At 41.9% G+C, this 13,959-nt stretch overlaps 1 protein-coding gene across 1 annotated transcript in view; it reads right to left on the minus strand.

Moving 5' to 3' along the window:
• rasal1a (RAS protein activator like 1a (GAP1 like)) overlaps positions 1-13,959 on the minus strand; it is a 176,523-nt gene that overhangs the window by 52,328 nt on the left and 110,236 nt on the right. The window lies entirely within an intron of this gene.

Below are 13,959 nucleotides of genomic sequence, written 5' to 3' on the forward strand. Positions count from 1 at the left end.
ATGGATTACTGTGGATATATTTAAAGTTTGAAGGAAAATAAAATAAAAAAACAAGCCAGTGGTTATACTCCTCATACACCTTAAAAAGTATTTAAGCTTTTTATATTTTTAAATTTGTTACATATAAATGTTCATATGTTGCCATAGTAACAACAAGACCTACCAACCTCACTAAGATCCTGTTTGCCTCCTTTCAGATGGAAAATATAATGAGTGGAAATCTATTCACCCCCCATTCCCCCCTCCTCTATCACCATTAACTCTTACCTCACTTCTCACTTTGTGCTGCTGATCCACAATATGCAAAACACATCCTCCGACATCAGACATCTCTGACTGGAAACGACTGCCATTCATTAGAACATGTTACTATGGTCACAATGCTTGCCCTATTGCTATAGCAACCACAGTTGAACCTCTCATCATTACAAAATATATACATATACATAGAGGTGTTTAGAATATCTGGAATTATTTTCTCTCTTGATTGTGTTTTGGATAGTTTATTTTTGTTAACAATACAGGGAAAACAAATATATTTTCCCCATTTCTCCAAATAGACACAAGCAAATTTGTAATGTGTAAATTATGATTGCAATGGGTGGATTAAAATAATGCTATTCTTTATTAGACATTTGTAAGGGACTCACCACTTATTAGAGAACTGAAAAATAAACAAGAGCTAACAGAGAAATGGCAAAAGTTTACACTCTTTATATTTGGTTACATAGTTGCGGTCTACTTGTTTTGGGCTGGGACCCGTAATAAATGCACCAGTCATCAGTCATTGTGAATTCACAGATGGATCAAGAATTATTTATGTAAAATTATGTAATCTGTTGTGCTATAACAAGCGCTGTGATTTATGTGAGAACGCTGCAGTCCTGACGCGTAGAACATTCGCTGTGAGCTTAGTTCTCTGAGGGTCAGGGTCTAAGGCAATCTCTGATCTTTCCTTCATGCAATTTGTCCAATGTGTATCTTCTATCTTTCAATTATGATCCTATTTTTTGTATCTATTCAAGTTATTCCAAGCATACGTATTTCAATACTTCTTTGTGTTGTTTGTGTTTGTGCTTTAGATGACAAATCTGTGCGAAAAGCATGCGTACGATTATTTCAAAGCAAGTGTGAGATTGACCAATTCAGACGTTTGCTTAAGATCTACACACAATGTGTACACAGACAACCTAGTGGTAAGAATAGGAAAACAGGACAATTCAGAGACGTTTTCTATGAAACATTCACAATAGTTAAAAGTGCAAATATCAGTAAGATTTCATTAACATATCAATAAAAATAATCTGACCAAAAAGCTATCCTGTTTCTTTACCTTCAAGTAAGTTTTCTGAATCCGTCTGGTCTGTAATGGGAGCAGTAGGATTATCAGTATCTCCAGATAGCAGGACATCAATGATCCCAGAAAGCACTGTATCCCCAATGATGCTGTCAATAGGCGCATTTACACTGCCATTTCTGATCTGGATCAAATACATTGGAACATTTGATCACAATCAGTGGTGTTGCGTTTACACTGCCATTTGATCAGGATCAACTTTCAGCCGCTAAAGGGGTCCACGAATGCGAACTAGCACGCAAGTCCAATGCATTTATTAAATTAGTCCTTTCTAACATCGGTATATCAAAAATGATTCTAATAAGTAAAACTGACACACTTGCATATTTTTTCTTAACCGAAGAATTTTAAAATTATATATTTTATGCTAACATTAAGTAACAAGCCATTTAGTGTTAATTTTAATTTTAACAATATTTTATTTATAATATGGGAAGTAGGGAAGAGGATCTTTTATCTGCGCCATTGATGCAGGTCTGCCTCTAACTTGCCGCACTAACTTGTAAGTAAAAACTTAATGATATGTATATATATTAAATTAGTATTTCAGAAACTGTCGCTTTATCTTGCACTGGTCCATAGGGGAAAGCGTTGTGTCGATCTGCACCCACCCCCATCTGAACGGGATGCAAGTCATTTCTTTGCACCGACTTTCAAATTAAACCATTTATTTTTAATTTCTACAACAGACCTTTGCTTTGTAGATGCAGAATTCACTGCATGTGCCATGTGTTCCCACGCAAGGTTTTTCTTTTTGTTGTTTACACCAACGCTGAGCGAAAAAGTCCTGTTTTGACTGGACCTAAGCTAGTATAAGCAATTCAATTTCACTGTCTGAAAAAAATACTTGGCCCTCTTTGCCATTATGCAACTTTCTTCCCAAGAGTACCACATTTGCACTTATTTCCCTCATAAAGGGATAGTTTCTTACCATATATAGTTAATAGAGGGTGTTTCTGTAAGGAAGTTATGTACACGCAAGGAGATTACGAACAATCAGTATTTATCAATGCTGATTACATACTTGTGTGTTTATGAGTCATGTACACATGCATGATAAATCCCAATTTTCTTGTGCGTAAGACCATTCTAAAATTCCATCGTACGACAGAATTTATATATTTTTCAACACAATAAATAAATGGAAGGCCCTGGTCTCTGAAGCACAGATGACGCACTGGTAGTATGCATTGGTAAATTACTTATTCCAAATGCACTCAATTCCTTTTCAATTCCATTCCTGGAGATGCGCAGAATTCAAGCAGCAGTTGCAGACTATTTGTCAATAAATAGCCCCTGTTCTGATCAAAATCAACTTGTAACACCATGTAAAGGTTTAAATAATGGCATTAGTAATAATATTATTATTATTATTATTATTATTATTATTATTATTATTATTATTATTATTATTATTAATACAATATAATAATAATTATTATAAATGTATATGTTGAATATTTAAAATTCTTTTAAAATTTATAGAAGATTCTAACTATTTTAGGGCTGTCACTAATGACAGATTTTGGTAATCAAGTATTCTGTCGATTATTCTGATGATTAATTGAGTTATTAAGATATAGATTGCAAAAACTGTTTTTTAAATGCTTTATTGGAACATTATTTTTGTTTTTCAATATAAATGTAAAGTGTCAAATGTCTTTTTGCTTTAGTGTTTCTTAACCAATAGCAAAGAGGTTTGTAGTGAGTGTTAACCTGTCAAAAAGCTTTTAAAACAAACAGATTTTTTGTATCGGTTAAACAAAATAATAACCAGTCTCTTAGGAGATGAGATGTTTTGAACATTTTACTGCTGATACTTAATCAAGCATTTTTTTTAGTATTGTTAACTTTAAATTGGGCACACTGATTAGTATTGTAGAGAGTTATGACAGGGATTTGGAAGAGGGGGAGGTAAAAGTTAATCACAAGAATGTAAATACGAGGCGATGAAGAAACAGATTAAGACGTTTCTAGTTTATTTCAGCTAAATGTCAGAATCCCCTTTTAAAAACAAATTACAGAATTCACACAAAAGAGAACCACTAAGATTATGAAATACACAGAGATAATAGTCCGAGTATTCAACACAGCAAACCTAACCTGATTAGTTAGGTTTAACTCTCCGCAAAGGAGAAAGAACACATCTGCGGACACACGTGTTTACAATCAATGCAAAGTAAGCAATGTAAATGTATTATTATTATTGTTATGATTAAATATTACTGGTCATAACAACAACAACAACAACAACAACAACAATAATAAGTACATTTGAAGATGCTTTTATATTTATTTGATTTAATTTGTTTTAGTTTTGTTGTTTTGCCATGTAGTTTTGTGGGTCTTCGAAACAGGTGCACTCCTTACAAAACTGATGATATTTCTTGAACAGTTATTTGTAAACATCTGGGGTTTTTTTCAGGGGGGGAATTTTAAAAAGAACATGATACATGATTTTATTACGTGTTTATAAGTCAGGTTAATTTTGAAAACAATATTGTTTTGAGAATAAAAATGGTGTCTGTATAACAGAGGTTTCTTTGCTAATGCACATTTCTGTATTCATTCCAAAAATAAATTATAGAAACAATTAAAAACTTAAATATCTTTGATTATGACCTGAAGATGACATTATCACTCAGCAGCAACTTGAGCAACTAAGCAGTGTTTTCTAAGAATTGCACTGCTTGCTCATGAATAGGAGAAAGGCCTTAAAAAGCTGGCCCTAATAAATGCTTGTCTCCTCAATTGGTTTACCAAAGGGATCTTAATGAGGTCAACTAGGACAGAGAAGAACCCGCAAATTCCAAACCTCACTTCAAAAGGTGGGAAAAGTGTTAAACCTGCTGGAACATTAGAACAATATCAGCTATCAACCCCAACTATGGTTAGTCCTGTGGCCAGTTGCATTTTGTACTAAATAGATCAACACTCAGCTTGGTCAGGTAGATTGCAAGATGAATCTTTGGTGTTGGCTTAATGGTAAAAAAGACACTCACCTCTAAGCTCTCTGAAGGCATCACAGCCGAGTACCTTCCTCTTCAGGATCGGCAGTATACAACTTTCATCAGCATGTATGCTCCAGCTCTGGAAGCTGACCAGGGGCCAGATTAAATCAAAACTTTGACCCACCCGCTAATAGCAAACTACAAACCTGTACATCATTGTGGTTACATTTATGATTAGAAGAAAGTGGCATCTTACTAAAAATGAAGCTGCATTTACAGTTGTGTAGTTTTCTATTAGTGGGTGGGTCAAAGTTTTGATTTAATCTGGACCCAGGTTGGCAAAGGCAAATTCTACACATAGCTCCATAAGCTCATCCAGAAGGTTCCACCAAAGCACAAGGTTGTCATTACCTTTGACCCAATGAAGAAGAGTGTTACAAGAACTATGTAAACAATTATCTGTTGCTAGGGCCACTCATAAGTATTTTGTCAGTAGGCCTTAAAGGTTAGCAGTGTAGTTGAGTTGATGAGTAGGACTGTTAGTGTCAAACAAAATGCTGAAAGTGGATTCACGGCAACACATTTGTATACTTAAAACACACTTCAAAACAAAAGACTGCAGAAGATATTTGATTCTTATTTAAAAAATTTCATGCAGTGATTTGGCAGCTTGCTCTTTAATCCATGGCCTGTGGTGTTGCTATGGAAGCAGAAACATTTTTTACAGCACCAAAGTTAATAGAACATAGGCAATTGGGAAGATAATAGAAGAAGGAGAAGGGAGAGAGAGATTTTATCAAATTATTTTTGAATTATGTGAATAATTGCTTTGCTGTTGGTAAATATAGCATCCACAGCAGTGGGTCGCCCACACACACTATGCCAGTGAACCAGTAGACTCAGTTGGTGAAAATTACAGTTAACAACCAACAGCACTATGTTTTTTTGTACAGGAGAAAAGGAGCTGGAAATATATTGTTTCTGTAATTAATTCAGTGGCATAGCACATTCAAAGAGTGCTATGATGAGACTAGAAACTTGAGTGGAGGAAAGAGAAACCATTGGGAAATTGGGATTACAACATGGTAATTGTTTAGGTATAAGTTTACAAAATCAGGTAAAGCTGATTATGAAAGTATTAGGCATAGATTAAGATAACTGGATTGGGCTAAAGTGGTTAAAGAAACATTAGAAATCTATTGCTAGAAGCACAGTGCAAATTCACCTACAAACCAAAATGTGCTGGTCCAAATGGTTTGATGGAAAGATCTGTAGGAATATAAAACAGTACTGGGAATATAGACAGGATTTTTTAAATAGAGTAGATAATTTGAAGTATACAAGCACAAGTCAAAAAGGATATTAGGAAGGCTAAAAGACACTTATTTGGAATATTGCCGCAGATGCTAAAAACAATACAATACTACTACAATGGCAAAGGAAGAGTTAAGGATGAAAACAGTTGTCTAAATGATAGAGTACTTGTAGAGAAGAAAAAGAAAATGATCAACTTATTGAATACCTGTTTAACAATTGTGGGCCAGGTGGGTGGTGGCAGTGAAGGAGAGATGAGACGGTGTTCAATTAAAAGTAGGTGTATTATGCCTTGTTTTATTTAAATAAGAATGTTAGGCCCTCTTCCTTCAGGGCCTCTTGGGGGCATGAAGAGGGTGCCTTCTTTCCTGTAGAGTTCCCTCCTGGGTTGCAGGTTCTTGAAGAGCTGGTTGTTCCATCCAGGTCCAAAGATCCTCCCAGGGGGAGTCATCCAAGGCTGTCAAGGGAGGTGGCACACTGGCGGCACACTGGCACCGAAACCGAACTGCCAAGGAAAGTGCAGGGGCTTCTTATATTGGCTGCTCCTCATTAAGAGAAGTGCAATCAGCTGCTCCTAGCTGGCATCTAGCAGCTCTCTGTGGTGCTGTAGCTGGTGGATGCAGGGGAACCTTCAGCAGGTAGAAGTTGGGAGCTGTCCAGTGCTGACCCTGGGAATAGTGCATGCTGGAGTCCACTTCTTCTACCTGTGTGGTCTTGGATGGCCTTCTGGGTTGGAGTGGGGGCCAGCAGGCCAGGACCCACCTAGTCTTCTGCTGGTTTGCGCCTCCTGGGCTCACACACTACCCCCCTTAGGTTTCAAGCTGGTCTCCGGGGAAGTACTGATCCACAGGGAATGAGCCCATGAGAGGCTGTCATGGAGTGTTGCCATGGAGGGACCCAGAGCGTTGCTGGACTTGGAATGAGAAAGCCACCTGAATTCTTTGGAGTGGGCCAATCACTGCAGGGGAGCATGATTGGCCACCAGGGTAAAGTGACAGCAATGGAGCTAATAAAGGGACCACTTGATCACTAGGCACTCCCTTTCAATGGTGGCATACCTCGTTTCTGGCGGTCGTAGCTACCGACTGAAGTAAAGGATGGGATGTTCACCATCCTCCCATACCTGAGAGAGGACATCCCCCAAACCCATCTCAGAGGCATCGGTGTGGACTATGAATGGTAGGGTGAAGTCTGGATTCCTGAGGACGGGTCAGGCGATAAGGACTTCTTTGAGCTTCTCAAAAGCCCTCTCGGCCTCGGGTCAGAGGAGATGCTATGGAGGAGAAGTTAGGAACTGTAGAAGCCTCTAGAAGCATCTCAAAGATTAATTGAGAAACAGCTAAAATAGAACTAACACCACCCTTAACCCTCCTTCTCTCCCTTTGCCTCTGTTCTAAACATATTGAAATGAGTCAGCTTCCTTCCCGTTTAAGAGTACATGTTGTTCCAAAGAGGGGGGCTCTGCAAAGCTGTGAAGACAAAATGTACTAGACATATGCTTGTTTGTGCCATGAATTACTTGCCTTGTAAGGAGATATCTTGCTGTTAGTCGGGGGGCTGGCACCCGAAATATACGGGTGTAATCCCCTACCATTGGATAGAGACATAGGACTGTGTGTGTATAAAACTGTATGCTCCCTCAACTCTTTAAGGAAGTTGAGACAAAGACCTGCGTGTCACCAGTCGATCTTCCTTCCGAGCGCTCGTTAATAAAGACTCTGTTTGATTCAATCATCTTGACGGTCTGACTTCTGAAAATAACTTAGGGGATTCTTCAGGAACAAAATGCTGCCAGCCAACCCCAGGAATGCCCTCACCTGTTTATTGGTCTTTGGTCTGGGCCTGGCTCGGACGGCTTCCACCTTCTTCTCCTGGGGCATTAGGAGGCCATGTCCAATGCAAGCACTCTGATTCAGTTTGTCCAAACTGGCAATTCCAGATATTGGCTAGGAGCCCCATGCATCGGAGGGCCTTGAGGACCCTTCTGACCTGAAGAAGGTGGGACTCCCAGTCTTCAGAGTGATTCACCATGTCATCCAGGTATGCAACTGCAAACTCCTGGTGCAGCCGGAGGACGATGTCCATGAGCTGCTGGAAGGTGGCTGGGTCCCATGGAGTCCAAAAGGCAGGACTGTATACTGGAAGAGCCTATCTGGGGTGCTAAAAGCCGTCTTTGCCTTGGACGTTTCTTCCAGTGGCAATTGCCAATATCCCTTGGTGGGGTCCAAGGTCGTGACACCTTGACCAGGTGTTCAATGAGGTCATCAGCTCCGGGAACTGGATAGGAATTAAACTCTGAGATGTCATTCAACTTCTGGAAGTCGTTGCAGAACCTTCAGGTCACATCTGGCTTTGGCACTAGAACGGTTGGACTAGACCAGGCACTGCTAGATGGCTCTATCTGAATAATCCTATAGGGTCTTAACTGGACCGCATTACCTGGGGTTGTCCAGATGACATGGGATACTAGGTCCATCCGGCCTAAGTCTGAGAAGACATCTCTATGTTGTTCCAGCAGCTCACACAGGTCTTGTTGCTGATGGGGCGTAGGGTCAGGACCTAGGACTGTCTGTTGCCGGAGCTCTGAGCTCGTGGTTCGGTACACCTCCTGTATTAACATGCAGTCCTGTTCATTCAATTTCTGAGTGAGTGAAGGGCAACTCAAATGGCGAAAATCCAGTGGATGCCTGTGGAACCTCCCTGATGGAAAACATTAAATAGGGTAAGAGCTGATCCCAGTTCCACCCATCCAACCTTACCGCCCTACGGAGCATAGTCTTCAAGGTGTGATTGAAGCGTTCCACCAGACCGTCCATCTGGGGGTGGTAGACAGAAGTGCATTACTTTAGGAACCAACAAAAGTCCTTCATTATTTGGGTCATGAAGGGGGTACACTGATCCGTGAGGATTTCTCTTGGTATCTCCACATGGCTGGTGAAAAGGAACAGCTCCCTGGCAATGTTCTTGGAGGTAGCCATTCTTAATGGTATGGCCTCTGGGTATTGGGTGATGTAATCCACCAGGATGAGAATATACTGGTGTCCTCGAGCCGACTGTGGTAAAGGTCCAACTGTATCCATTCCCACTCTCAAAGGACATTTGGATGATTGGGAGAGGTATCAAGGGATTGCAGAAGTTTGGTAGGGGAGCGGTCCTTTGGCAAGTGGGATACCCTCGGCAAAACCTTTGTATGGCCTCCTTACAACCCGGCCAGTAGAACCGAGCCTTCATCCGGTCACAAGTCTTGTCCTCCTAGCTAGCTGTAAGGCTGTCTTGAGGTAGGGTTGAGGTACCAAGAGTTGCTGTGTTTGTCGCCCCCATTGTAGCTCCACTCGATACAGCAGCCCATTGCTGATGATGAACCGCGTAGTTGGCAGGGGTCCCGGTTGCAGGGGTCTCCCCTCAATCTCAGCAACCTGGGATCTGGCATGCCAGAGGTTGTCATCTTCCAGCTGGGCTGTGCCGAACCTACCTCCGAGGGAAAGAGGCACAGGGGGTGGGTCAGTGGGAACATGCTCACCTTCATCATTGCTGTGCTTGCCATCCTCGGAGGGGTTGGCAGGGTCCTCAGCAGAGGGCTGGCTTGCCTGACTGTGGAACACATGGGCAGCCAGCATCTTGCATCTTAAGGCTGTTGGAGATTGCCGATCTCCGTGGATACAGGCCAGGGTCATCATTGGACGATTTTGTATTTGGGAGGTCCGCACCAGTGAAGGGTGTACTACTGTGACAGCACTACTTGAATCCAGAAGACCCTGAACCTCAGTGGACCCGACTTTTATCCTGCAAGTGGGCGGGGGTGCCACAGGGTGATGCCCACCTGTCACCTTAATTTTCCTGAAGCCCCTGGTGGAGAGGCCTGGGTCACTTGGCATTGGTTCATCTGGTACCAAGCACTGCCAAGCAAGGTGTCCCACATCGGTGGCATCGTCTTCCATCTTGGTCGACCTGAGGTCGCTGTCATTGGGCACTGTCAACTTCTCTGGAACACTGGAGGGACACCAATGGTCCAGCTCCCCTGGTTTGTTCAAGTCCTGGGGAGACGCCAGGTGAGGCTTTACCCAAGCTTGGGGTCCTGGTCATTTCTTGTGCTGCTTCATAGCGCTCCAATAGGTCGATGAGCTTCCCTGGAGTTTTGGGTCCCTGCTGGCAGACTAGGCATTTGGCTGCGGGTGGCAGGCTTCTGTGTATTTGGTCAATGGCTACAATATCTACCACACTAGCTACTGTTGAGTCCTCTTGCATTAGCCAGGCTTGGGCTGACTACAATGCTTCATATACCTGCTGATGGGCTGGAGAATCTGGTTAATAAGTCCAGCTCTAGAAATGTTGGCAGGCAGCAGCAGTCGTCAGACCATAACAGCTCAGGACCTCCCTCTTCAACTGTTGGTAGTCACCCACCGTGCTGGTTGGCAGGTCCTGATAAGCTCTTTGGGCCTCACCAGTCAAGTATGGTGCAATAATGGAACCCTATTGGGCTGGAGGCCAGGCTTCATGGGTGGCAGTTCTCTCAAAAGCACGGAAATAAGCCTCCACATCGTCATCAGCAGTCATCTTATGCAGCACATGGAGGGCCTACTTAACTACGGAGCGTTTGTCAGGGTTGATCTGCATGCCAATGGCTGTGATGCTTTGGGTGATGCCTTGCAGGTTGGTCACAATTTCTTGGTGGGCTGTCTGCTGAGCGATGTTAGTTGTGACTAGGTAGCGTATCAGTTCATCCATGTTGGGTTGCTCTCCGGTTTTGTTTGGTCTGGTGGGTGGCCTGGTAGTGAAGGAGAGACAAGAGACGTTGTTCAATGAAAAGTAGGCGTATTTTGCCTTGTTTTATTAAAATAAGAATGTTAGACCCTCTTCCTTCAGGAGTTCCCTCCTAGGTTGCAGGTTTTTGAAGGGCTGTTTGTTCCATCCAGGTCCAGAGATCCTCCCAGGGAGAGTCATCTGAGGCTGTAAAGGGAGAGCAAGCATTTACACGCAACTGCAACGGAACAGTGCAGGGGCTGCTTATATAGGCCTCTCCTCATTAGGAGAATTGTGGTCAGCTGCCCCTAGCTGGCCTCTAGCAGCTCTCCGTGGTGCTGTAGCTGATGGATGCAGGGGAGCCTCCAGCAGGTAGACATTGGGAGCTGTCTAGTGCTGACCCTGGGAATAGTGCCTGCTGGAGTCCACTTCTTCTACACGTGTGGTCTTGGATGGCCTCCTGGGTTGGAGTGGGGGCCAGCAGGCCAGGACACGTCCTATCGTCTGCTGGTTGCTCCTCCCAGGCTCACACAATGGTATTTAACATGGCAGAAACCAATAATAAAAAATGCCAGAGATAAAGGGAGGACTTCAGAACTTCAGTCTAACAATAGGGCAAACAATATTAAAACCTGAAGTGAGTTTAGAAAAAAAAATTAGACATTGCTTAAAACTGGGCAGACATACTGCATATGCAATGCACTGTAGATAAGTGCAGAGTACTACATGCAAGAAGCAAGAATGGCCATTTTAAATATATGATGGAAGGCACTAATCTTGACGAAACTACATTTGAAAAGAATTTAAGTGCTTATATCTTCCTGCATAGAAATTCTTGGAAGTGCTTAACAGTGTAGATTTAAATGAAAGGATGATTTGCCTAATTTATAAAACCCACATGTCATTTTTGGCCGCCATTGTACCAAGAAAGACATTGCTTGTCTGAATTTTTTGTCCTATACAGACAGCATAAAGGAATGGAATATATTTAGTCGAGAATATAGATAATTATGAGAAGACTTGTTAGAAGTATTCATGATTCTGACGGGCTGGCAAAGCTAATCCAGCTGACTTAATGAAAACAGTGGCATGTATACAACATGACACACAAGGAAATAAAGTGTTTTTAAAGATTGAAAATGAGATACTTTAATGGAAGTACAATGGGAGTCTGGAAAGTTACCTACCCAACCCTTTCTTATGTTCCAAATTCCCCAGATCTCAATCCAATCGAGCATGTGTGGGATGTGCTGGACAAGCAAGTCCGATCCATGGAGGCCCCATCTCGCAACTTACAGGATTTAAAGGATCTGCTGCTAACGTCTTGGTGCCAGATACCACAGCACACCTTCAGAGGTCTAGTGGAGTCCATGCCTCGATGGGTCAAGGCTGTTTTGGGACCTACACAATATTAGGCAGGTGGTCATAATGTTATGGCTGATAGTGTAGTGTATGATATATTGCACAAATTGTAAGTCACCCTGAGGTCTGCAAAGAAATATAATAATTAGAAATAATAAGAAAAGTACCCTTGATTCCTGTATAGAGTCACTGCTGAGATTTTGAAAGTGTATGTAAAAGTTATACATTGATACTCTGTATATCAGTAACTGTATTGGCCAGTCAATTAGAATGTCCCTCCTGACTCTTATTTCCTTCCTAATCCACAACTGTCAGTGGTGTTACTCCAGTAAAACTGATGTTAACAACAATATGGGAATCAACCTATCAGCTATTATTAAATCTATCCATCCATCCATCCATCCATCCATCTTCGAAACTGCTTATCTATTATTGAATATCAACAGAAATTTTAATAGGTCTATATTGCCATTGTCTCTCCATAAAAATGTAGATTTGATAATCATCTTAATCACCATGTCTATAATGTAATCAAACACAAATAATGGTCTTACCAGCATGTACTGTATGCTGTCAGATTGCACAGTCCTTTCCTATTAAAACAACACAGTGCAGCTGTTCAATTTACCCACCACTTCTAATGTAAGCAACAGCATCAAATCTTGAATGATGCACAAGGCTGAGCACCTTGTCACTGAGGAGTCTGTGCTTCGTCCATTATCTTGCTTTATGTTGTGACAAAAACAGTGACTTGCAAAAGCATTCAGACCCTCTCACAGTGTCATGGTTCCCAAGTCCATACCCTCTATCACCACTAGAGGCCACTGTTATCCTGCCTTTCCTCTCACTTCTCCCTGCTTCCATCCTTCCAATCATCCAATTAACATTCCTCATCACCATGTCTCTCTTGTTCTCTCCCTCTGTTCCCATTGGCTCTGCACCTCCCATCCTGGTTTGTGATCTCCTTCTTAAACCACTCACTCGGGGTGAAGTGTTGTCAGTCCTGCCTGCTTCACTAAGCCTTGTGCTCCTTGTGCTCCTTGTGCTCCTTGTGCTCCTTGTGCTCCTTGTGCTCCTTGTGCTCCTTGTGCTCCTTGTGCTCCTCTCTCGGCCTTCTTGTTCCCTACCAACGCCTGTGACCTTGACTACGTCCTTGCCTAGCCCTTTTACTTTTTCAGCCACCTCTACTAGCGCTGCACCTGGGTCCCCTAGTTCCCGTGCCCTGGGGTCCTTGTTAGACCGTGACACAGTTTTCACATTTTGTTGCCTGCAGTCATAACAATTTGAAGTCATATATACAACCTACTCTACACAACCAAAGCAAAGACAAAAATTAAGTAAATAGATAATTTAGACAATAGACAATGAAATGTGGAAAAGTCCAAGGGGGGTGAATACTTTTGAGAGCCACTGTTTATTAAATAAAAATGGAAGAGCCATGATTGCATTAGTATTCAAACCCTTTTGTATGGCAAACCTAAATTAATTAAAAAAAAAACAGCCACACAATTAGTTGAATGGCCACTGTCTGTGTACGATAATGGTGGTTCTCATGAGTTCAGAATAAAAGCTCCTGTCTCTGTGAGGTTCCTTTGTCAGGAAGTGAATTTCATGCAAATACTCAACCACGAAGACCAAGGAGCTTTCAAAGTAATCCAGGGATAAAATCATTGAATAGCACAGGTCAGGAGAAGGCTACAAAAATATCTGTCTCAGTCTGCTCAATCATCAACAAATGGAAAATGCATTGTACCATTTTAGATCAGGCTGTTCCTCCAAACTGAGCAGCCAGGCAAAAAAAGTTGAGGGTTGTGAGGCCAACTGTCAGTCCTGCCTGCCTACAACTTTGAAAGCTACAGAGTTTATTGACTGAAATGGGAGGACATGTGCATCAGTCAACAATATCCAAAACACTTCATAAAACTAGCCTGTATGTCAGGGTAGCAAAAAGGAGGACATTACTAAAAATAAGCCATCTCAAAGCCCACATGGAGTTTGCAACGAAGCACCTAAGTGATCTTGCCAAAATTACGAAGGCAAATTTGAACTTGTCTAAATGCTAAGCATTACATCCCTACAGTCAAGCTTGGTGGTGGCAGCATCATGCTATGGGGATGCTTCTCTTCAGCATGGACAGGAAATGTTGTTAGGATTTAAATGAATGATGCAAAGTACAAGCAAATACTAGAGGAAAATCTATTTCAGTTTGAAAACACTTCAAATTGCAGCAAAAAA

This window comes from Amia ocellicauda, chromosome 17 (assembly GCF_036373705.1).
Source record: "Amia ocellicauda isolate fAmiCal2 chromosome 17, fAmiCal2.hap1, whole genome shotgun sequence".
Classification (NCBI taxonomy): domain Eukaryota; kingdom Metazoa; phylum Chordata; class Actinopteri; order Amiiformes; family Amiidae; genus Amia; species Amia ocellicauda.